We start from the raw sequence: 23231 nt of genomic DNA on the forward strand, positions 1-23231 counted from the left end.
GTCTGTCAGGCTGAACAAAGGCCAAACTGAAAGACACTCTTCATGCTAAGGTCAGGCAGCGAGGCATTGTACTTGGGCTAAATGTGCCTGAGTTGAACTTTGTCGGGGTGAAGATTTCACACCCCTGTAGGTGTGACCTCTACAGCCCAGCAAAGTTCTTGGAGTCCTCCCCCTCATGACAAGGTTGCACATAACAGATAGACTCGAACCTTGGCATTTTAGTTTTAGGCCATAAAGTACCCTGAGCTGTCTGTCCATCAGTGACAGCCGTCACAGAGTGATGTGGGGTCTGCAGTCTCACTGACCCCATCCCATTCTTGGACTAGTACGGGTCTGACACTTCGTTTCATTGGCTGGCCCATAACAAGGACAGCCAATGATAGGCACTACTACCAATCCTCCTGCAGCCACTGAGGCTTCCTTTCCGCAGCCCAATGTCACAGCCAGCGGCCTAGTAAGTTTTTTTAATGTTTGGTGCATGTGTGTGTGTATGCTTGTGAGTGCATGGGTATGAGTGAGTGTGCATGTAGATGGTGAGTGTGTGTGTGTGGCCTACCCGCCTACATACATGATTTTTTTTTATTGTTATTGCTTTTTGTACAGAGCATACATACACTCTTACAAAACCAAACAGTGCAGGCATAAATACAGAATCATGTTGTGCAGTACAGCATTTCACATCAGTTCACGGTGTGGCCGATTGGTGTAAAACAATTCAGTCTTTAGGTAATGCAGTTACACAGTGATGAGTTTAAAGGTAAACAGATAGAGGTACCCAGAAGTTTCTAGGCCTGGAGCCAGAAGGTGGTTCCTCCTCATAAGTCTGCAAGGTATCCCTGCAGTATGCAGTGTCTCAAAGCCACTGTTTAACGGTAGGATAACTTTTGTCCCCCCCCCCCCCCCCAATGCATTAATACCCTCCTTTTAGCTAAATGCAATGCAATTACACAACATTTCCGTTTAAGGGATCTCAGACTGGATACTAATCCAAGGAGACAAACCCGGAGCGTACATTTTATCCGTGTCTTTAGCATCGTACTAAGCAGGTTTATGAAATTTTCCCAGTATACTCCAATATCAGGGCATTGCCACTCTAGGTGGAGAAAATCTGCATTGTCAGTACCACAGCGTTGGCAGTATGCCTCTGTTCGAAGCCCAAATTTATGTAGCTTTAGTGGGGTATAGTATATTTGATGCAAATATTTATAATGTATAACTCGTAAGTTACCATTCGGAGTGAGGATGTCAGTTAGGGAGCAGCAAGTATGCCATTCCTCCTCAGTAAGGTGTATGTCCAGATGTGTATTCCGCCTGTCAATCGCTTTAGATGCCTTTCCACCTATATCCGCCTGAAGCAAGGCGTACAGTTACTTAACAAGGTGCACATTATGCGGATTGTGGATGATCATTTGCAAACCCTGTAGGGTGGATGCTTTATGTGGGAACGTAGGGTATAATCCTTTGATAGCTCCTTGTACCCTATGGTATGTGAATCTAAAAAGCAACGTGGGGTTGCTTATATAGTCAAGTTTATCAAGGTCTATGAAGACGTCATCGTCTAATAGATCTTCCATCTTGTCTATTCACACTTTCTGAAGTAGTACCATTCCTACCTTGTCTTGTGTGACAGATAACTATGGATGGTCTTGCAGTGGTAGTGTTGGTGCGTATAGCGTCAATCTATTTGCTAGTTTACCCATCTCCTGCCAGGCCAGATTGGTGGTGCGAATTGTGTTTATCTCGTGTTTGCCCACATGTGTGCGTAGGTGTGGTAGAATATTGTACAGTGTTATGGGGTATGCATCACCATCCTCAACTGCTGTGTGTGGTAGATACCTAATTGGATGGTACCAGTGGTGCGCATAGTGTGCTTGTGCGCACAGATAGTATAGTAAAAGATTGGGAACTTTGAAGCCGCCCTCTGAGTTGGGCAAAGTTAGTGTATAGAGGTCGATATGCGCTTGTTTACTAGCCCATATGAGTCTGGTAATCATGGATGACAACCTACGAAATACAGACGATGGCGGTGTGATGGGAATGTTGTTGAAGAGGTAAAGAAGTTTAGGCAGTATAACCATCTTAACAACGGCATGCGGTCCGCCAGTGATAGTGGCAGTTTAATCCACCTCGCTACTTTATCCTCTAGCTTACTAATAACCGCACCATAGTTTTCATGCACAACCACTTCAGGGTGACGGTGATACCAGATCTCCAAATATTTTATAGAATCTGTCTGCCATTTCACATACATGAATTACCATCCGCCACTGGTGTCACTGTGATGGATTACTCATTAAAGTAATTTGCTGATCTGACAATAGGACCTGGGCTTTAGTTCCTCTGGCAGCATCCCAGTGTAAGAAAGTGCCCTCTTTTTGCATGGTTGCCCCCACTTTTTGCTAAACTGCTGATGTACTTTAACAGAGTGTGCCCTGGGTTCCAGCCAAACAGGTACACAGGGCCTATGTTCTTTCCCTAAAACTGCATTAAGACAAAACCCAATTGTCACTCTTTGGCCACAAGTCAGTCCCTTGTAAAAGGTACCACAGGTACCAAGGGCACTGTGGCCAGGGAAAGCCTGTAAGACGTGCAGCACTTATTGTGCCACCCTTAGAGGTCCTGTACCTTTTTACACACACACACTGCCTTTGCAGGCTGTGTGTTTTGGTGCAGAACAAAGTGAAGAGTCGACATGGCACACATCCCTGTGTGCCATGCCTACAACCCATGACTGCCCTGGCATAGATCAGCTACCCCTCTAGCTGGGTGCACAATACCAGTGGTGAGAGTACAGGTGCATGAGCCCTGTACCCCTACAGTTTCTAAACCAATTCTTAGACATTGTAAGTGCAGTAATACCATTAAGAGTATATGGTGTTGCCAGTTTGTCATTATGGACTCCACAGTACCATAAGGCTTTACTGAAAACTGGGAAGTTTGGTATCAAACTTATCACCACAATAAACCCACACTGATGCCTGTGTGGGCTTTAATGAAAAGCGCACACAGAGGGCATCTTAGAGATGCCCCCTGAAAAACAACCTAAGACTAGTGTGCAAACTGAGTGGCTTCTCGCCAGCTGCCACCACCAGACATGTTTCTGGACCTCTGGGCCGAGAGCCTGCTGCTCTCGGGGGTCTGAAACAATGCACATCCTGGAACGGCGTGCCAAGCCTCCTCCCCCAGGATAAGCTTTAAAGGCTTGCCGCCTTTGTGACCTTCCCCAGGCTTTTGCGGCACCCACCAGTTCTGCGCCCCATGTTGGGTGGGAGAATCGGCGGGAAAACCAAGTGAGGAAGGGGGGTGTGCCCACCTTTGCCAACTTCACCCCTCATGTGGGGGAGGCGAGGTGAAGCACAACTCTTAGTCCCCACCATCTTGCAGATGGGGGACCCAGCCAATAAGAATGAGGCATATACCCACTCCCTATGGTCCCAACCTTTCATTTACCTGTAACACACCTAAATCTAGTATTTCGGGGCACCCCTAAACCTTGCCTCCTCAGACAAAAACCGACCAAGAAGAAGAAGGACCGAAAAGCAGTTCTGAAACTAAGAAAAAGAGGACGCTGACTTGGCCCCGGCCCTACCACCTGTCCCCACCTCCAACCTGCTCCAGTAAAATCCTGGTCTCTCCTACAGTCAGCAGCCTCAAGAACCCAAAGGACCTGCCCTGCCTTCCACAAGAAAGACTTTGTCTCCCGTGAGCAACGGATTCGCCCCCCCACAGACCTCGGCCAAATCCGCGAGTCTTGGTTCTAACCCCAGAATACCAATTCCCACAAATTTGTACTTATGTGTAAACCGATAACTCAATTCCTTCCATAGGATTGCATTGACTGTTTTTCTTGAAAATTGTTCTAAGTGTGGAATGGAGTTGGTTTGCATGGAACATTGACAAAACTTCAAATTTACTAAAAGTGATTTACTTACCTTTTGAGTAGATAATGTCTTAGTGTGATATCTAGGCATATCACACTGATAGCAAAAGTAATCTGAAAACTAATCTAATAAGTAACGTACAATGTAATCTTGAAAGTAACAACTGTGATTTCAAAACATTGATTTACCTGTAATGCAATCAACTGCATTTGATCCTGCATTCATTTGTAAAACATTGCATACGTTTTTGCTAAAGTATTATTTCACTTACCTGCACCTGGCTTGGCTTGGTTCTAGAAATAAAATAACGTAATAATATTTGTATACAAATCAAATTAGTCTGAGTTCAGTCTTTGAGTGTGTGACATCATTTACTGATTGACCTGTACAACAAATGCTTAATACTATTCTCTGATAAAGCCTTACTGCTTGCCCACACTACCACATATAGAGAGTAAGGTGCTATCTACTTTTACTTCTGCCTACCTTTGGGGTTCCACGGGACACTGTGCACACTATACTTCATTTTGATATAGTATATACAGAGCCAGCTTCCTACACTCAGCGGAGAACGAGCTGTGAGGCTTAACGGAATAAACATCGCCGTTTTGGCGAGTCCGGGTCCCGGGGGTTGCTTTGCCCAGGATCCATCTTTGATTGGGCTACTTTCAACTTTGACGGGCGCCATCTTGGACCGCCCTCACGATCGCGCTGGGCCTGGAGGGCCTATTTAAGGCGATCCTACCCTCATCTCTGCCTTGACAGGTGACGCCTCCATTGCGCATGCGCTGCTGCTAGCGCTGGTCTCATTTTAACTTGCTCTGCTTTTTGATTTAATTTATTCATTTTTTACTCGTTTTTGCTGATTTTAGCGGGATTAGGCTGGGCTTTCCATTCTCCCATCCCTCTCACCGCACTTAACGGAATAAACATCGCCGTTTTGGCGAGTCCGGGTCCCGGGGGTTGCTTTGCCCAGGAGCCATCTTTGATTGGGCTACTTTCAACTTTGACGGGCGCCATCTTGGACCGCCCTCACGATCGCGCTGGGCCTGGAGGGCCTATTTAAGGCGATCCTACCCTCATCTCTGCCTTGACAGGTGACGCCTCCATTGCGCATGCGCTGCTGCTAGCGCTGGTCTCATTTTAACTTGCTCTGCTTTTTGATTTAATTTATTCATTTTTTACTCGTTTTTGCTGATTTTAGCGGGATTAGGCTGGGCTTTCCATTCTCCCATCCCTCTCACCGCACTTAACGGAATAAACATCGCCGTTTTGGCGAGTCCGGGTCCCGGGGGTTGCTTTGCCCAGGAGCCATCTTTGATTGGGCTACTTTCAACTTTGACGGGCGCCATCTTGGACCGCCCTCACGATCGCGCTGGGCCTGGAGGGCCTATTTAAAGCTCTCCTCTACCGCGCAGCGGGACGCGCAGATGGGTCGCCCGTCCTCAGCGCGGAGTCGTGCCTGAGTCCTGCCCGTCTGCGCCCGTCCGCGCTGAGGACGGGCTGCAGGCCGGGCTATTAACTGCCAACGCGACCTCAGGTACGTTAAACCGGAATAGCTATGTTTGCTATCCATCTGCAATTCTCCACTCACTGAGACCACGTATTTCCATTGATTGTGCTATATGTATCCTGCCTTGTCACAACTTCTTATGTTCCGGCTGTGGTTTTTCCACTGGCAAAATGCGGCACTCCAAAACTCAACAGTACATTAAACACTGTAGGGGGAAAAGGAAGCCCAAGAAGGGTGGTATCTCTCCTCCCTCTTTGCTCCATTTTTGGAGCTTAAACTGTAGATCGCTCCCTAAGAATAAATTAGACATTTATGATTTCTTAATTGAGGAATCGCCGGACGCCCTATTTTTGACCGAGACCTGGATTCATGGTAGTTCGGGTCCAGACATCGCCGTAGCGATTCCACCTAACTATGTTATGGTACATCAGGATAGACCCTCAGGTAAAGGAGGTGGAATTGCTATTATTTTCAAATCCACCTACCAATGTAAACTGGAGGCGTTACATCTCCCAGGTAGTGAAGCTGCATTATTTAAACTCACGATCAATCCCCGACTGACGCTCTCTGGCCTGTTAATTTATCGGCCACCGGGGAATGCTGCTTCTTGGATTCCCTTACTTGTGGATTGTCTATCAACTATACTCTTGAAATCAAATAATTTCACCATACTTGGTGATTTAAATATCCATCTAGATGATGTCAATAATTCCCTCACTAAATCGTTTTTGTCTGATCTTGAGGTTTTCAACCTCAAACTTTACAATATTGGAGCTACTCATCTTGCCGGCCATTTGCTGGACCCAGTCATCTCCACTCTTCCATTTGATTGTTCTCATCCGGCACGCCCGCTGGTATGGTCTGACCATTACGCTGTACCTTTTGTGTTACCGCCCGGTCTTTTTATAGCTAATGATTACGTAGAGGAAACAAAACCTTCACATCGATGGGACAGGATTGACATAGCTGCTTTTAATCTGCATCTAACTGAGACTATCCCTTCTCTCAGTAACACTGAGCAAAATTTGAATGCCCCTATTTCCAAGTGGCTAGCTGATGCAGTATCTATTCATGCTCCTTGCTCTGGCAGCAAATTCCGATCCTTGCGTCCCCCAGCACCTTGGTACTCGGATGAGTTAAAAATCCAACGTGTTAAATGTAAAGCTTTGGAGAGGAAGTGGAGAAAGTCCTATTCCACTCTCTCTAAACTGATTTACAAGGATGGGCTAAAGGCTTATCATGCCAACTGTAAACGGGCCAAAGCTGCTTACATTACCTCTACCATCACTTCAGTGCAGAATTGTCCTCGGACTCTTTTTGCCACTGTTAAGAAACTTACAGGTGCTGACACTGTTCCCGCGTTGCCGGCTCTAGATGGCATACACTGCAATAACATTGCGGACTTTTTTGTATCGAAGGTTCAGGGCATTCACCAATCCCTAGCTTCTATTTCACCTTCTATGGATTCTTCCTTGCTTGGCTTCTGTTGTAATGTCCCTGCTCCTCCCACTGAGTTTCTGTACAACTGGAAATTATTTGATGATGTGTCTTTTTTATCATGCCTAAAAAGCATTAGGTCAGGCTCTCCCCGGGACCCTGTCCCCATGAAGATACTAAAGCAACTCGACCTTGAACCACGTAGATTTCTAATGAGGCTACTCAACATCTCCCTCAGTGAATCGCGTGTTGAACAGGTTTGGAAACATGCCATGGTCGTTCCCTTACAAAAAAAATCTGGTGTGGACATTACTAACCTGGCCAACTTTAGGCCCATATCCCTGCTGCCAGCTTGTTCTAAAATACTAGAACGCCATATTAACATCCAGCTAAATGAGTTTGTTCAAAAAACAGGATATCTTCATCCATCCCAATCAGGCTTTCGCGCCAACTATTCCACCGAATCCGCACTTCTGGGGGTGACTGAGCGACTCCGACACGGTATTGATAGCGGTGAGACCTTTGCGCTTATCCTTTTGGATTTAAGCGCGGCTTTTGATACCGTGTCGCACTCTATTCTACTGGAGTCCCTTCACTCCCTCGGTGTTGCTGGATCTGCGCTTGCCTGGTTGGCCTCATTTCTTAATGAGCGTACATTCCAGGTTTTTTCAAACAAAGCTGAATCGGCGATCTGTCCATCTGCGTACGGCGTCCCTCAGGGGTCTATATTGAGCCCTTTGTTGTTCAATATTTACATCAGACCCCTTGCTTCTATCGTTGAGGACGCCGGTCTGTCCATATACTCATATGCAGACGATACGCAGATTGTGTTTTCCCTGTCTGGCAGCAGGGTCCAGGATACCTCTGCCCTTAAAATCGGCCTCTCTCGGGTAGCTGCCTGGATGCAGGCTAATCTGTTAAAACTTAACGGTGAAAAGACCGAGGTTATTATACTTGGCAAACACAAAGATCTGTGGGGCTCCAGACACTGGCCCAGTGACATGGGTCCATTGCCTACCCCCGTGCCAGTTGCTCGTAACCTCGGCTTTCTAATCGACGAGAAACTCTCGATGCGACAGCAGGCAACTAAGGTCGCTGCAATCTGCTTTAATACCTTACGCTGGTTACAGAAGATCCTATGGATGTTGCCTGAGTCCACTCGTCGAATGGTTGTTCAGGCTCTTGTAATGTCCCGTATCGACTACGGTAATGTGCTTTATTTGGGAACCGATAAAGCCACTATGAATGTTCTCCAGGTTGTACAGAACTCAGCTGCCCGCCTGTTGTGCAATGTCCCACGAAGAATGTCTGCTACGCAAGCCCTGTGTGACCTTCATTGGTTAAAAATTCCCGACCGCGTAGCTTTCAAAACTTTGTGTCTTCTGTTCAAGATTCGCCAGGGCTCTGCCCCCACTTATCTGCACAATCTTGTTCAGGATTACCAGCCCTGTCGTCCCCTCAGGTCATCTAATCAAGCCAACCTTGTAGTTCCTAGAATTCGTTTGGCAAAAATGGGAGGCCGCTCATTTGCCCATTTGGGGCCGAAGATGTGGAATGCTCTTCCGCTGGCGCTAAAAATGGAGACTAATCTTTTTGCTTTTCGCAAAAAACTGAAAACTTTGTTGTTTAACTGATCACGGCTCTGTGTATTCTTTATTCAGCAATCACCTGTCTTTTCTTCTTCAGTCTGTCCCTGGCGCCGGGAAACCCATTACGGGTAGCTGTGCGCAATATAAATTTAATAAATAATAATAATAATAGAGGTGATTGGCAGTTTGAAGCACTATGAGACTGCGCACAGCTACTCAAGATAAAGAAACCTACTGCAGCTCAACAGTAAGGGAAAGAGGGAAAGCTCCTTAATCTCATTGAAGGTAAGACTGCGTTAGCCCCTGCGTCCCCTCCCCTGTGCAATGGGAGCCTGTGGGTGCTTCCAGATACCATCTATAGCTGTAAAATAACTCAGCATTTGAATTCTTGGTTCCTGCCCCACGGCTTCCATGGTCTCCAGCTGTGTCCTTGCTTGTCCTGCAAGTAGCACTGTCACCTTAGGTGCCCTGCTATTAGAAATTCTAGGCTATGACCAGTGGCCTCCTTGGTACAGACACCCACCCTTTTTGTGTCATCTGAGGTTATCAGAGTGAACTGGCCCTCTGGCCAGCCACTACTCTCGTACAGCAATGGCTACTGGACTGGTGGAGCTCGAGTAACTGTGCCAAGACACCAGGCACCGCATACCATATCCCTGACACTTCCAGAGCAGTGTTGTTACCAAAGAAGGTTGGGCACGTCTGTTGCTTTGGGTGGTGGGACAGTGGGTGGACCATCGACATTTGAATTCATATCAACTTCTGAAACCACATCACTGCAATACATGCATTGGTGTTATTGTGCTAGTATGAAAGAGTAACCATGTAACCATGCTCTGGATAATGTTAAGCACATGTTTATAGTGCTTAGAGTCTTGGTACCATAATACTGTTTAGGGTCAAAACTTTGGTCCAAAGAGTTGTAGAAGCATCCAGTTTTAACTGTGTATCTTAGCTTTATGCGTAGTATATTTCTCTTGTGTGTATTAAAGAGTGGATAGCACAGTTAGCTGGTATTACTGTGCAATCTATATTATGACTGTCCAACCAACTTCACCTCCTTGAGAGCCTTGGACTGCTCTGTCTCCCTACCTTGAGAGAGTTCATTGCTGTAGAGGAGTACTTGGTAATCCAGTTTGGGGTCCAGTAGTACTGTAGCCCTAGGACATCAGCTTTTAACATCTCCAATTGATGCAACTGCAGCCTAGTAACCCCTGACTGCCCGGGGGTCCTGGGACTTACAGCCACAATACATCTAAACACTTCTACATAATAAATCAGAGCCACTTACTTAGCTGATTACATTCACAAATACGCATACACCCATCACACATACTGCCATAAACTCTAAATATCCAATGAGAATCAATATATGAGCAACTCACTCCTTTTCTAATTGGGAATTTATATTCTGTATTTTCCGGTAAGTGAGAAAAATAAAATTGCAAACAGCATAAAAAAATGCCTAACAAATGTCCGACTAACGGTTGACCAACTCAAGAAACCACCATGGCATTTAGGAAAATCAGAGCTACATTGTAATCCAATAAGAGCTCTTCTCTACTTTTTTGATCCTTGCATCATACTTGGTAATTACTCCATGAAATAAACATGAAGTCAAGAATTCCTGCTGCATAACGTGAAGGATGTATATTATCAAATAATGTAACCAAGATTCAAAGGGTTCCTGCACGAGAAGGGGCACTTTAGTAAATGATTAGCCAGAGCAGAGAAATGCAGGAAGTGGTGAAAATAGAAAGGACCTGAATATTATTGGATAACACCAGACACTCAGGACCCAAGTTACGACCTGGAATATACATCGTAAAGAACTGATGGTATTAGGAATCACAATAAATGCTAATCCATCAAGATCCCTACCTCTCAGACTAGAACAGGCAATAGAGTCAGTGCAGTACAGTTAGTCATTCTTGCAACACATGCTTTTTAGAAGAACACAAAACTTGCCAACTACAAGAAGTTTGTCTGAGGTTATCCTGCAGCAGTTGAGCGCCTGGCTGACATGGGCTATGGGGAGAGCCACAAGACGTGAACACCCAATTCAAATCACCATGCAGAAACAACTCCTTAAAGCTCCAAATGTACACAGGTTTGTTGGAAGGCCACAAGACCCATCGTCTTAATAGTAACTACACCATCAAAACCACTCATTCACACTAAGGGGGTAATTTAGAGTAAGGCAGACTGGGAGCACCGCTTTAAATCAGTAGGGCTTCAAATCCTACAATTTGGGGTTTCCAACCCCCAAATAGACTGTGGAGAACTGTTGATTCACTGCTAGTGAAGCCTCAGTCGGCTATGCCGTAAGTCAGTCGCTGGCAGCAAGTCATCCACCACAGTACTGCTGCCTTTGAGGCTTTAGTAGGAGCTCCCTATTTTATGGTGGGCCTATCATTGCAGATTTTCCCTGCAAAAGTCTGCCATACTATCCAATCTATGTCCATTAGGAACATACGTTTTCGTTTCTTAGAAACAAAGCTCTGCTTTGTCTTTGTTTTTGTTTTTGAGAAATAACAAAATAGAATGGGTTGCCACAACCTAGCAGCCTCAATGGTATTCATTTTTGACAAATGGTTTCCAGTAAGTCATGAGCAATGATGTGCTAATGAGACACTTAGGTCCTAATAGGATGGTGCTCTTCAGCAAAGTGGTGCAAGTGGGCCCCCTGGACCTCATGGAGTCCAAATGATCCTCTAAATATGGTTTAGGAAATAATTTATATCATGAATGTGAACTCTCAATTGTACAAGTCACAATCACGGACCAAGCCTGTACTAAACCCAGGAGTCTAGATAAGTAGCAAAAACAGCACTATACAATTACCCAATAATTATCATAAATATCTCTTGCTGGAAACTCGGTGAAACACAACCATTGTTAATTTGTTATAGTTACACATTCAAAGATCAGCCATATAGGCATATTATTCTTCACTGATATACTAACATTTTAAATAAATTGCTAAAACATTTAGTACTTTTATAGCTGCTTCGGAACTCACCTCGCTCTACAATTCCAACCTTGAGCTCGCCCTGGATCAGTTGGCACCTCTGAAACTAAAAACACCCAGAAGCATTCCCTCTAGGTCATGGTTCTCTACTGACATTATTGATGAAAGAAGACACCTAAGATCCCTGGAAAGAACCTGGAGATACAACCCCACCGCCATCCATCGAGACCAACTCAAGGCAGCATGCAAAAACTACTACACCCATATCAAAAGCAAAAAATCTGCTTTCTTCTGCTCTGCACTAGACAACGCCAAAAACCGCCCCAAAGAACTCTTCAATATCACTAGGCACCAAACCTCCATTCCTAAGGCAGTCAACCTAGCTGCGTCAAGACACAATGTGACAACTTTGCTAGCTTTTTCAATGAAAAAATCACCAAAATCGACCGTTCCTTCAGCTCGAGTCCTGCAACCAACCCCATCCCCCCAGTAACCCCGTATATCCGCTGGTCCTCCTTCCAGCCGGTCAAGGAAGAAATGATAAGCAATCTTATTGCCGCTGCGAAACCCTCATCTCACTCCCTCGATCAACTTCCCTCGAGATTGACCAAGGACTTGAAGTTCACTCTAGCCCCAATCTGGGGCAAGATCATCAATAGCTCCTTGAGCGAGGGCTTCATCCCTGACTGCCTCAAACTAGGACAAGTCCCACCACTGCTGAAAAAACCTGGCTTCGACCTCTTGGACATGAATAACTTCAGGCCGGTCTCGAACCTTCCGTTTCTAGCCAAAATTCTCGAAAGATGTGTGCTCTCACAATTAAACCAACATCTAGAGAATGCTAATCTACTGGATCCTCTCCAGTCTGGGTTCAGGAAAGGCTGCAGTACTGAAACCGCAATCCTAAATGTCCTCGATGATCTACACATGTCACTCGACTCCAACCATTGTAGCCTTCTCATTCTCCTTGACCGCTCGACACAGTTGACCATACCCTCCTACTTAATGTCCTCCGAGAGAGAGCGGGCATCGAAAAGACAGTTCTAAAATGGTTCTCCTCCTTTCTTAGCAACCGCACTTAAAGAATAAAGATCAACAGTTTCGAATCAGACCCCCTCCCCCTCAACAGAGGAGTCCCTCAAGGATCAGTACTCTCCCCGCAACTCTTCAACATCTACATGGAACCCCTCACCTCACTTCTAAGGAAATCCAACATCCCCTTCCACCTTTACGCGGATGACACTCAACTCTATTTGGAGTCCACCTCCATCGCAGACATTCACAGATTAAATGCCACACTCATGGAGGTCCAACGCTGGCTCTCAGCCAACCACCTCAAACTGAATGAAGAAAAAACGGAAGTACTCCTTATCTCGAACAAAGATGAAAACCCACAAATAGTGGAATGGCTCAAAGCCTTAAATGCCCTCAATGTCTCCATAACGCCAACGGACTCCGCAAAATCCCTAGGAATCACTCTCAACCCCAAACTGGCCATGAATAAACACATCTCTAAAACCGCCAAAAGCATGAACCTGAAACTTCTCTATAAAATTAAACCCTTCCTCCCCCCCCCCCAAAGATCTGAAACAAGCCACGCAGGCACTTGTGCTCTCCAGAATTGACTATGGCATCGCTGTACTGACTGGAACAGCCAAGTCGCACCTGGGACCTCTCACCTCCACCCTCAATGCAGCAGCAAGAATGGTCACAGGAACAAAGAAATATGACCACATCTCTCTGGCACTCAAAGAACTGAAATGGCTCCCGGTTGACCAACGAGCCAACTTCCGCACAGCCTGCCTCACACATAAAGCCCTGCATACAGGCAAACCAGAATACCTGGCCAACAAACTCAAAAGGGCGGGTCAATCCAGGAACCTCAGAAGCTCCAACACACTACTACTCATCCCTCTGAAATCACAGAAACGCAATACCTCTAATAAATCCTTTGCGGGGAACGCTCCCAGGATCTGGAACGCCATTCCCCCCCATATCAGAATGACCGCCTCCTTCCCGCAATTCAAGTCGCTACTCAAAGTCCTCTTCCTTGAACGCTCCGGTGCTTAACGAGAACCACACGCCGGATGGTGAAGACCGATATTTCTCCGAACCCAGAGTCGATTGACTCGCTCATGAACTCCGATCCTTATTGCGCTCAAGATGCTCTTTTACAGACTCTATTTCCTACCTGCTGTTCCTGATTCCTGTTTCTCTATGTTTATTTTCCTTGCTACCGATCTCTATTTGCTGTGAAGCGCTCTGATACCCTCGGGTCCAGCCAGCGCTATACAAAACTTCAATAAATAAAATAAATAAATAAATTGTTCTCTTTATTTCCAAATTGTTCTCGTTTTTAGTGGAAAATAAATATTCGCCAAAGTTTTCCAAGAGTGTTCACCAGTAAGCAAATATGGTACAAGCAAGGTCAGTATTTTGAATGATACAACATTTATAACATTCTTGCATGAAGCAACTGAGATCTTGTTTTGTGATTTGGAACCCCTATGACTTTTTGGTGTAGTCATGACTAATATATGTGTCTTGTCTTGATCTTTGAGGCAATGCTATTAAATATGAGCTTGCTCGTGAAACCCTGGAGCTTTGAATATAAGTGGAATTTCAGAAAGTGCAGTTAATAAACATTTCTCTTTGTAGCATCATTCCAGCTTCTGACACGTCAGAGCTGACCCCATTTCAGAGTCAGCTATAAAAACATGAGAAGTATGTATGATGAAACCCCTACTTTTTAGGGATGCCATAATAAAGCTAGTTTGCGGGGGAGGAGCTACGCTTGCAAACAAGATGGCCGCTTAGGCTCCCGGCTCCGCCGACCTCCATCTCCTGCCGGATTATCCTGTCATATATCCTGATTTTACGCCTGACCTCCGTGTGGATGAATAGTTGCTGACCCCGGTGGTGCAATCCCGATCGTTTTATGGACTTGATCGGCGAAGTTACACCGTGTTGTAATTCTCGGCCTAGCCCGGCTGGTGAGCCGGGGCCTCGAGTACTGGCCCGGCCGGGTTACAGTTGAACAACATCGGCTGTGGTACCCAGGTTGGGTCCGGTCTCTCGCTGCGGAGGTCATTTTGCCCGATTCTGATGGCGGTCGCTCGGTCTGATTAACACCGAAGAAAAGGTGCCGCGGCGCTACTGTGGCCGTGGGTGGGAGTCCCCTGTCCCGGAGACCGGGTGCGCCCCCTCCCTGAGTTCGAAGGGTTGGGGGTCCTCGCTCGCGGTAGCGGAGGATAGACTCCGTGCGGTACACGATCAGCCGCCCTCCGTGGCCGTCCGCTCCGTTCTTGCCTGTTCCCTCGGAGAGCCGAACGCTCTGGGGACAAAGACCTTGCTCGCATTTAAATGAACGGAGATGGGTCAGACAGAGTGCGAACCGTCGCTGAGGACCGTCTTGACTGCCATCGGGGCTCTACATTCCCATGTGGAGGTTTTGATCAATAAAATGTCCGCTTGTGCAGTTGGGACTGAGCGCCTGAGACCGGACTCCGCTCCATTGCAATATCTCATACAAGCTGGGCCTCCCGTGGTGAATGCCTTGTCGGTGGATGATGGCTTCGTGCTGGATGCAGTATTTGAACCCCTGGTTGGTGAGAGCATACCTGATTGTAACCTTGGAATCGTGAGTGCATTGCCACAACTGATATCACTTCCGATGAAGGTGGAACCATTCGGCTCTCCGTTCTTGGAGTCTCTTTTCAATCACTTTCAAACTGTAACAATATTCTCTTCCCCCTTGGCAGTTTCATCATGTTCTCGGAGGAAACAGTATTGGGACTTACTGTCGGAGAGGGGGTGTTTATGTGCGACTGGAGTTTTTGATGGACTACTACTATTGACTTTATCCTGACTGAACATTCTTGCCCGCTTTTCCCATCTCGTTTATCATGTTGAGGGAGTGGTTCCACTGGTGGGAGTTCGCATTGCAGACCGTAAGGGCCAAGGTTGAGATTGACTGAAAGGGGCTTGTAACATGGCTTCAATGGACATGGGTTTGCTACCACTATTCCTGCGGAGAGTTGGGCGGTTTTTTTAACCTCCCCTGTTTGCTCTGATTAAATATCCTGATTGTTTTTGGTTAAAGTTCAGGGGTTGTTTTTCTCTGGCGGGGGGGAGAGGGGACCGGGGGCCTGTATGTCGATTTCCCCCCCCCACTTTTCTTTTCTACGCTTAGTAAACAGTTCGTTGGGGCGACAGGCACACTGCTAGTTGGGGTTGGGCGGAAGCCATATGCTGGGGTGCAGGGTGGGGGTTGGGGTTTGTCGTATTGTCCTTTTTTTTATGTTTTCATGTTCATTATCCTGTTCCTCTTCTGTTATTAGATGCCTTCCTGAGGGGTTGTATTGATTGGTGGGTGGACGGGTACTAGGGGTGGTGGTGTGCACGAGATCTTTTATAATGTCTTGCCTTCAAGTGCTGCAAACGGGGAGCGATCGTTGTTTTGCTACGGTTCAATCATGTTAAGTCTGTTTGCCACTCGAACTTTCCGTTTCTCTTTCTTCCTAAAAATCCTGTTCCTAAGGGTGGTGGACTTATGAACAATGTCGAACTGGTCGAAATGATATTTCCTGTGTTTTAACGATCGCATGCCAGTGTAGCTTGATATTCAGCTTTCACCTTGTGGACTTTCCGTACGTTACCCGCCACTTGTTTGTATAATTGTTGCCCACTTCTTACTGTAAGGCGTCTGCCGATAGTTTTTCTTGTATTTCATTAATAAAAAGAAATTAAAAAAAATAATAATAATAAAGCTAGTTTGCAAAACTGCCACGTGCAGTGTGTACTACGTGGCGGGCCTTCGGGTGCATGTGACGAGACCTTGTATTGTAAGTGTTAGCCTGCCTCAAATGGCCACTATTCCAACCAATTGAGCTCCCATTACTTCTGTTCCTCCCCAAAGAGGAGTATAGGCATAGAACGAGTGATACATATAACTAATTAACCTATAGTCTACTGTAGTATAGTTTCTTATTCCAACTCCAGTTCTTGAAAAGTTGGGTAAAGTATGATTTAATTATCCTTGGTGTGTTCTTGGTAGGGAGGGGCACTTCACTGATGGGCATTTCAATTGCATGTTAATAGGCATTCATGGGATGTGCATGCATGCTCTGTAGAGGGGTTCGCACATACATGTGGGATGCTTCAACTTATGGAAGACCAGTGCTGACTCAGTGCTGTGGGACTTGCCATCACCCAAAACAAAGTGAAAACCTCTGAAAGTCTGAAATAATCCGAGTGAGGTATTGTTAGCTTCTTCTTGGGAGTAGTTGATCAATTTTACAGGCAGCTCTTCCCATGGATGGTAATGGTATTGCAATCCTTCTCTATGCAAAACGCCTCTGGGGCCTTCCCCATGGCTGGTGGATTCCTCATGGTCCTTAGTGCTCGCGAGGCTTCCCCTGCTTGAGGTGCCATTGCCATCAATGCTAATTTTGGCAGCAGACCAGTTGTTTAATGGTATGTTAATAAAAAATGATGATCATCCTATCTATTTGTTATGCAGAGAACCTCTATAGAGATTTCCCTTATGTTATGGATCTCCAAGCAGTAGAGAAAATTACAGTTTCTTATCAGGATTATTCACTTCACTTAGTAGTGTAACTATTTTAGGTTTAGGTTTAGAGATCCATATTTTTTTTCGGCTAATGGGTACAGTCATGGGCAGCAATAAGTTGCCTACTTATGCAAACATTTACATGAGTATGTTTGAACAAGAATACATACTTAACACTTTAGTTTGGAATCACATAGTGAACACCGGCTGAAGTTATATTGTGTTTGCATATCGGAAAGGACAGAGTATGAACTGGATTGCTTAAGAGATTTCTACATTATTTAGTTAACAGTGTAAAAGCAGATCTGTATGTTATTTGTTGGGATGTAGACGTTGCTTCTAGGGAAGGTGCAGGACCATTATGTAAGGAGGAAAGACTGGAATAATTTTGTATTGGCTGAAAGCTTTCAACTGAAACAAACAGTAATAGCCCCATAAACAGCTAGGTCCTACAAGTGAAAAGAATAGTTTTTAAGCAACATTTTCTAGAATGGGAACAAGAAATATTACATAATTTCATTGAAGAGGATGTACAATGGATTCTCTAAATAAAGCTGAAACCAAATTTGTAAACATGTAAAGACACAAAGAGAGTGGGATGATGACACCATAAGTGTGGGTTGGGAAGATTGTTCAGGACGTACCAGTGATGTGTATGCCTGTGATGGACATCCGTAGACCCTAAAAGCCTTAATGCCTCAACACACAGTACCACAAAGGAGAAACAAACCTATCAGACCGAGCCTGGAAGTGTAGCTCCATCAGGGCCGTTTCTACCATTAGGCAAGACTAGGCGGCCGCCTAGAGCGGCAAAAGGAGGAAATGGTTTTAAATTTAAAATCAAACAGCGAAAAAATTGAGCAAATTGGGAGAAAAAGGGAGGGGCCGCAATTTTCAATTCTTGCCTAGGGCGGCAAAACACCAAGAAATGGCCCTGAGCTCCATAAAGGAGATGGTCTGAAATCTGTAAATACAACTGGATGGGAGGTGTTTTAAGAGGCTAGAGACCAGAAACGGGTGCCATAGTTATTGGGACACTTGGGACACTCACAAAAGTGGAAGTGTAAATTTGGGGCATCAAGGAAAGGTTACTAAGGAGACTTGCACTGCTAGGTGGCACACTGAATCATTGCTTAATGTTTAAACTATCATGTTGTATGAGGCTTTCTTAAAATGGGTACATATTAGCAGTTGAGCGCTAATTAGTTTAAGACACAATATCTTGTAATAAGGTAAATCAGCAATCCGAACACCTGCTGTTTCTTTCCTAATAAATTACAATGAGAGTGCTAGGAACCTGCAGGTCCATGCCGTTTCTCTTCATTCAGGTAGCGATAAAGGAGGTGCAGATTTCCAAAAGGCACACCTGCACAGTCAGCATCGCTCCAGAAAGTACCTGACCGAATTCCCTGGTGACATAAGAGGCCAAATGCACAATATGTAGAGGGCATTTTGTTTAGGGCCACTGATTGTGCTTCATATGAAGAACAGCAAGGGTGACTGGCAGGCAGAATGCAGTGGAGAACACTGGAATATAGAAGACACTGGAATGGAATGGAATACACAGAAGGGAATACAGAATACACTGGAATACTGGAAAACCTAATGCACTGGAATACACTAGAATACAGAATACACTGGAAAACAATGGGAGGCAGAATGCCCTGGAGTAAAGAGTTGGAGAAGCGCTGTGTCATTGAAACTCTCGCAGCACGCTGCATACCCTATAAAAATGAACAAAGTCAAAACCAAACACTCGCTCTTGCAGTGTCTATGCAATGATTGTAAATCAGATAGAAATTCCCATTTGGAACATATCGTTCTAGGAAGGGCATACTGGCAGTCACCTTAGATAGGCCTTCCACAAGCTCAGAAGTAAAGCCAACTAGGACTTCAATAAATGCTTCTGTGAAAATCAAAAGCATCATGTATGTCAACCCTTTTTGGCAGAAATTCCAGTTCATGATTCCCAGATCTTTTATCTGAAGTGCTAATTCCTCTTCCTGAATTTCAAGTTTCTTCTGGTGGGTTCCCTGGTGTGTAGTTCAGTTGTCCTCGCCGCCAACAATGTTAAGAAGTGAGGTAGGCAAAGCTGAGTTCAAATTTAAGTTTTAATTGTTATAAGTAAAATGCAACACACCAGCACGACAGAAGGGTTCCGTACAGGTTGCTTGCTGGGTCATTATAACGAACTGTCAACTGTCACAGATAAACTGTCAGCTGGCATTCTAGAATGGCAGCTGATGGCATGCAAAGCAGGCGCGAGGGCAGGAACATGCGGGGAGGGGACGGAAGCTAAAGGGGACAATAAGTAGGAAGATGAAACTCCAACACAACACATCTCCCTACGGAGGACAACAAGGTTGTGGTTCATAACAAAGAGAAAGAAGAGCACCACGGACATAGGCCCACATGCATCAAAGCAAAAACAGGCCACAAACGGGCCGATTCTCAGAATCTGCCCCTTTGCGACCGGTATTTTTGCATTTGGGATGCATCATCCCAAATGCAAAAATCGCAATTTATGTAATCTCTAAATTGCAATTACTTAAATTGACACACATGCCCTTGGTGCATGTGTGTGTGTGTGAGATGTACTTATATGCAGATTTCAGGGGTGTAACAGGGTGTCCTTTTGACACCCTGGCACTCTTGAAATTGCATTCTCAATTTGCGATTCTCTAATTGAGAATCGCAAATTGAGAATGTCTTCCCATTCATTCCTATGGGCCTTTAGGTATTCCTTAATTGCGACTCGCAATTTGCGAGTCGTAATTAAGGAATGTTTAGAAATCGCTATTTTTTAAGTGATTTCTACATGCATAGCCTTTTGCTATTCCTTATTAGCAAATCCTTATTTTTAGCTAATAAGGAATCGCAAATGGCATTGTTGATGTATGTGCTAATTAGTATGTTATTCACAAACAAAGTCTTTGTACTTGCTGGGCTTCACAACGCTTCGGCCTTGTCTATTGATACATCCTGCTTCCTTCGCTGTATCGCCTTCTTTTTCCTGTTCTTCTTCTGACTCAATGATGCTCACTCAGCTTTGCCTACCTCACTTCTTAACAATAACATAACAATTGCACCTGGCCGGCGCCTGAAAAACTATATGAAGCAAAAATCAGATATCTCTGTATATTTCCTTTCGATTTGGCACTCCTATATTAAAGTACTCAGATTTCCAAAGTGTCGAAGCCGCCGAGCCAGAAGAGTTTTGGGAAAGAGCAGCCTCAAACCCCACCCAGCAAAATACAAAGTCGTGGTAAACTCAAAATGAGATCTGGGTTGACGGGAGAAATACAAAGAGGCATGCCAAGGCCAGTTCTATTCAAACTAATTTCCGTTAGGAAATTTCACAATCAGTTGTAATGGACAATTTTAACTTTCTTTATTGATTTCCTCTAAAGACATGGAAGGGCGAGCGACGTCTTGTATTTGCCTCTAGTTTATACTAATAATAGTAAAATTACCGGATACACATAACTTTTGTGTTTCAGCTCTGTGGGAGATCTACTCAGACTCTGCTGTTTGATTACAAGGAGGCCTCTTGGTTGTAGCTAAGCTTTGTTGGTCTAGTCCAGTTCTCTCCATTACCTCGCTGACCGTTTTAGTAATTCCCCATCTGATATAGCCAATGGTATCATCCTCCAGGATGGAAAACCACTCCATTCTGAATCTCAATCACCCATCATACAGAGTTTTTCCAAAAAGAATGACAACTGGAACACCTTCTGTGTCTGTTTCTGTTTCCTCAAAACATGGCACACCGTTGTTTCCCAGCCTTGCTCCGCCTCGATGCAACCCTTGATTGCCTCCTACTGCTTGGCAAGAGAGGCGATGTGAGGTCCATTGATGGGCAAGGATCACAGATAGAGTCCTATATTACTAAAGGCTGTGCTTCCACACTCACTATGTTACTCTACAGCATTTCCCTATGCATGGGAGCCTTTGGTATGCTGCTTCTGGTCTGCAGCGGGTACAAAATGGACAATTCAGGACAATTTTCATGCTGAGGCTTAGACCCTGTTTCTTGCAACATGGAGCACGCCCACTAACATTCAGTAAGGCATGAATGGGTTAAAAAATAGAAAATCTATATGTTCCTGTATATACGTGCAGTGCCAATATAAGGGTAGTGGATATTCTGGGTTCTATATTTTTGTAGGTTAATAGAGAAAACACAGTGCTTTGACATACAACCGCAGGTGGCTGCTCCCTGAGAGTCTGGGATTTCATGCTTAATCTTCTTCCATGTGCTCTCCGTGGTAACCCAAATGTGGGCCACCTTAAAAAACAGGCTTGACTATTCAGCTTCTCAGGGAATGTTACCACTGAGACCAACGGGGTCAAGGACATACTGTGTTGTGTGTGTTTATTAAAATCCATTGAGTCACTGCGAGAGAGCCATTGTGTGGTCACGTGATGTGTTGTCTTAGAAAAAATATTGCACAACCTAAGTACAATAATTGTAGCCCCTAGCATGCTGTTTGATGGCAATTACTTGGAAGGAGAAGGGGACTTGCCTAGTTGCTGGAGTTAAGGTGCATTATATTCCATTGTATTCCAGTGGCATTTTAAGGGACAAGTACAGTCCTGATTTGAACCTGTGATGCCAGATGGACCCCTGCAGCCTTCTTGCTTGAAGACATTTAGATGCCTTCAAGTTTGGTTGCTAGGGCTGATGCATTTCCCTCAATGTGGATGGTCCACTCACATGTTGGTGCCCATCCCTTTTCCTCCAATTCTCTCCTTAGCAAATGTGCTTGGCTGGCAGAGATACTCCTTAGGGTGCACATGAGCAGTCGCTGAGTACACTCAGAGACTCATTTCATATCTTCGTGCAGGGCAGCAAGTGGAGAGGACCTTGAGGCAGGAAAATTGTATGAAGACTGCTCTTGGGTTTGTTTCTCCTTGTGCTGGTACCCGGTGAAGGGTGATGAAAAGCAAGCAATGGCCTCAGAAAGGGGTGTCCAAAGGCAAGTTTACAGCCAGGATCACATCTTCCGCACTTGAGACTTCTCTCTTTCATGAGACCCAAGTCATTGCAGGCGGCATGCTTCCTTCCATTTCTTGTGACTATCTGTACTATGCCCTCTATTCCAACTGGTCTGATGCCCTTTGAACTAGCACCATGACACAAGATGGTATCTCCCTGACACCTGTTGTATCCAACTCAAGATCTAACTGTATTCATAGGAACAAAATCTCTTAACATGCTGTTAGAAAAGTGTTTTTTTGCACACTTGTGCGACCTCACAGTGTAATAAACTCACAAATCCGTGTTGATTGCAGTCAGGCTCGTGAGAAAAACCTTAGCTCAACCATGGGTAGCTGTGGCTCCGAGCAGTCAGTCTTTATCAAAGGAACAAGTGTAAAGCATTAAGAAGTACCATAATGTTAAATAAGAAGAAAGCACAACACAATAAAAATCCAACACCAATTTGTAAATCTAGGTTGTATTTTATTCTTAAATAGACACATCAATGACACAAATCCACGGGAGGGTTCAACAACATGAAATGTTTGAAGGAACAGTAAATCAGCTTTTCACTGAGTGCAATAATCATTGTAATGAACTGAGATACTGGTAAAACTTTCCAAACTTTTATAAAGTTGTGAACAACTACTTTGGTACTCTTGGGGCTGAATGGATAACTCCTTTTTATTGAAATATTGAATAAAGCTGGAATTTAAATGGATATATAAGACTCCTCAATAATTACATTGTATTGAATTATCGATGTGAGAAGTTAGCCTGGCATATGATGTCCACTCTTCTAGTGGGCACCTTGCACCAGTCTAAACGACCCTTATAGATGGTGGTTGTAAAGTCAACCTTATAGACAAGCTATCCTAGTGGTAGCATGGACCACCAGTCTTAGGCTAAAACTTCAGAGAGCATGTGAAGCAAGCTGTTTTACCATATATAATCCCTTGAATACCAAATGAAAGGACACCACACAAGGTATATATCAAATATATATGTATTTATTACTAACACAACCCCTCTGCACTCTTTATGAGGTCAGAGTTCGAGATATGTTACAAGTTACTCATTAAGCATACTATAAGTTGCACAAATACAATTCTGCCCTAGGGGCCTCACAAAACATATACTAAGTAAGTGGTGTAAGGACCACTTCAGGAACAGTGAATAGGCCTAGCGCTGGGGCTACACTACAGAACCAAAGGTTAGGAAGTAGGAGACCCACGGGAGACGCGTGCAGTGTGGGAACACAGTCGCGAGTTACCATAGTGTTATAAT

Source organism: Lissotriton helveticus, chromosome 3_1 (assembly GCF_964261635.1).
Source record: "Lissotriton helveticus chromosome 3_1, aLisHel1.1, whole genome shotgun sequence".
NCBI lineage: Eukaryota > Metazoa > Chordata > Amphibia > Caudata > Salamandridae > Lissotriton > Lissotriton helveticus.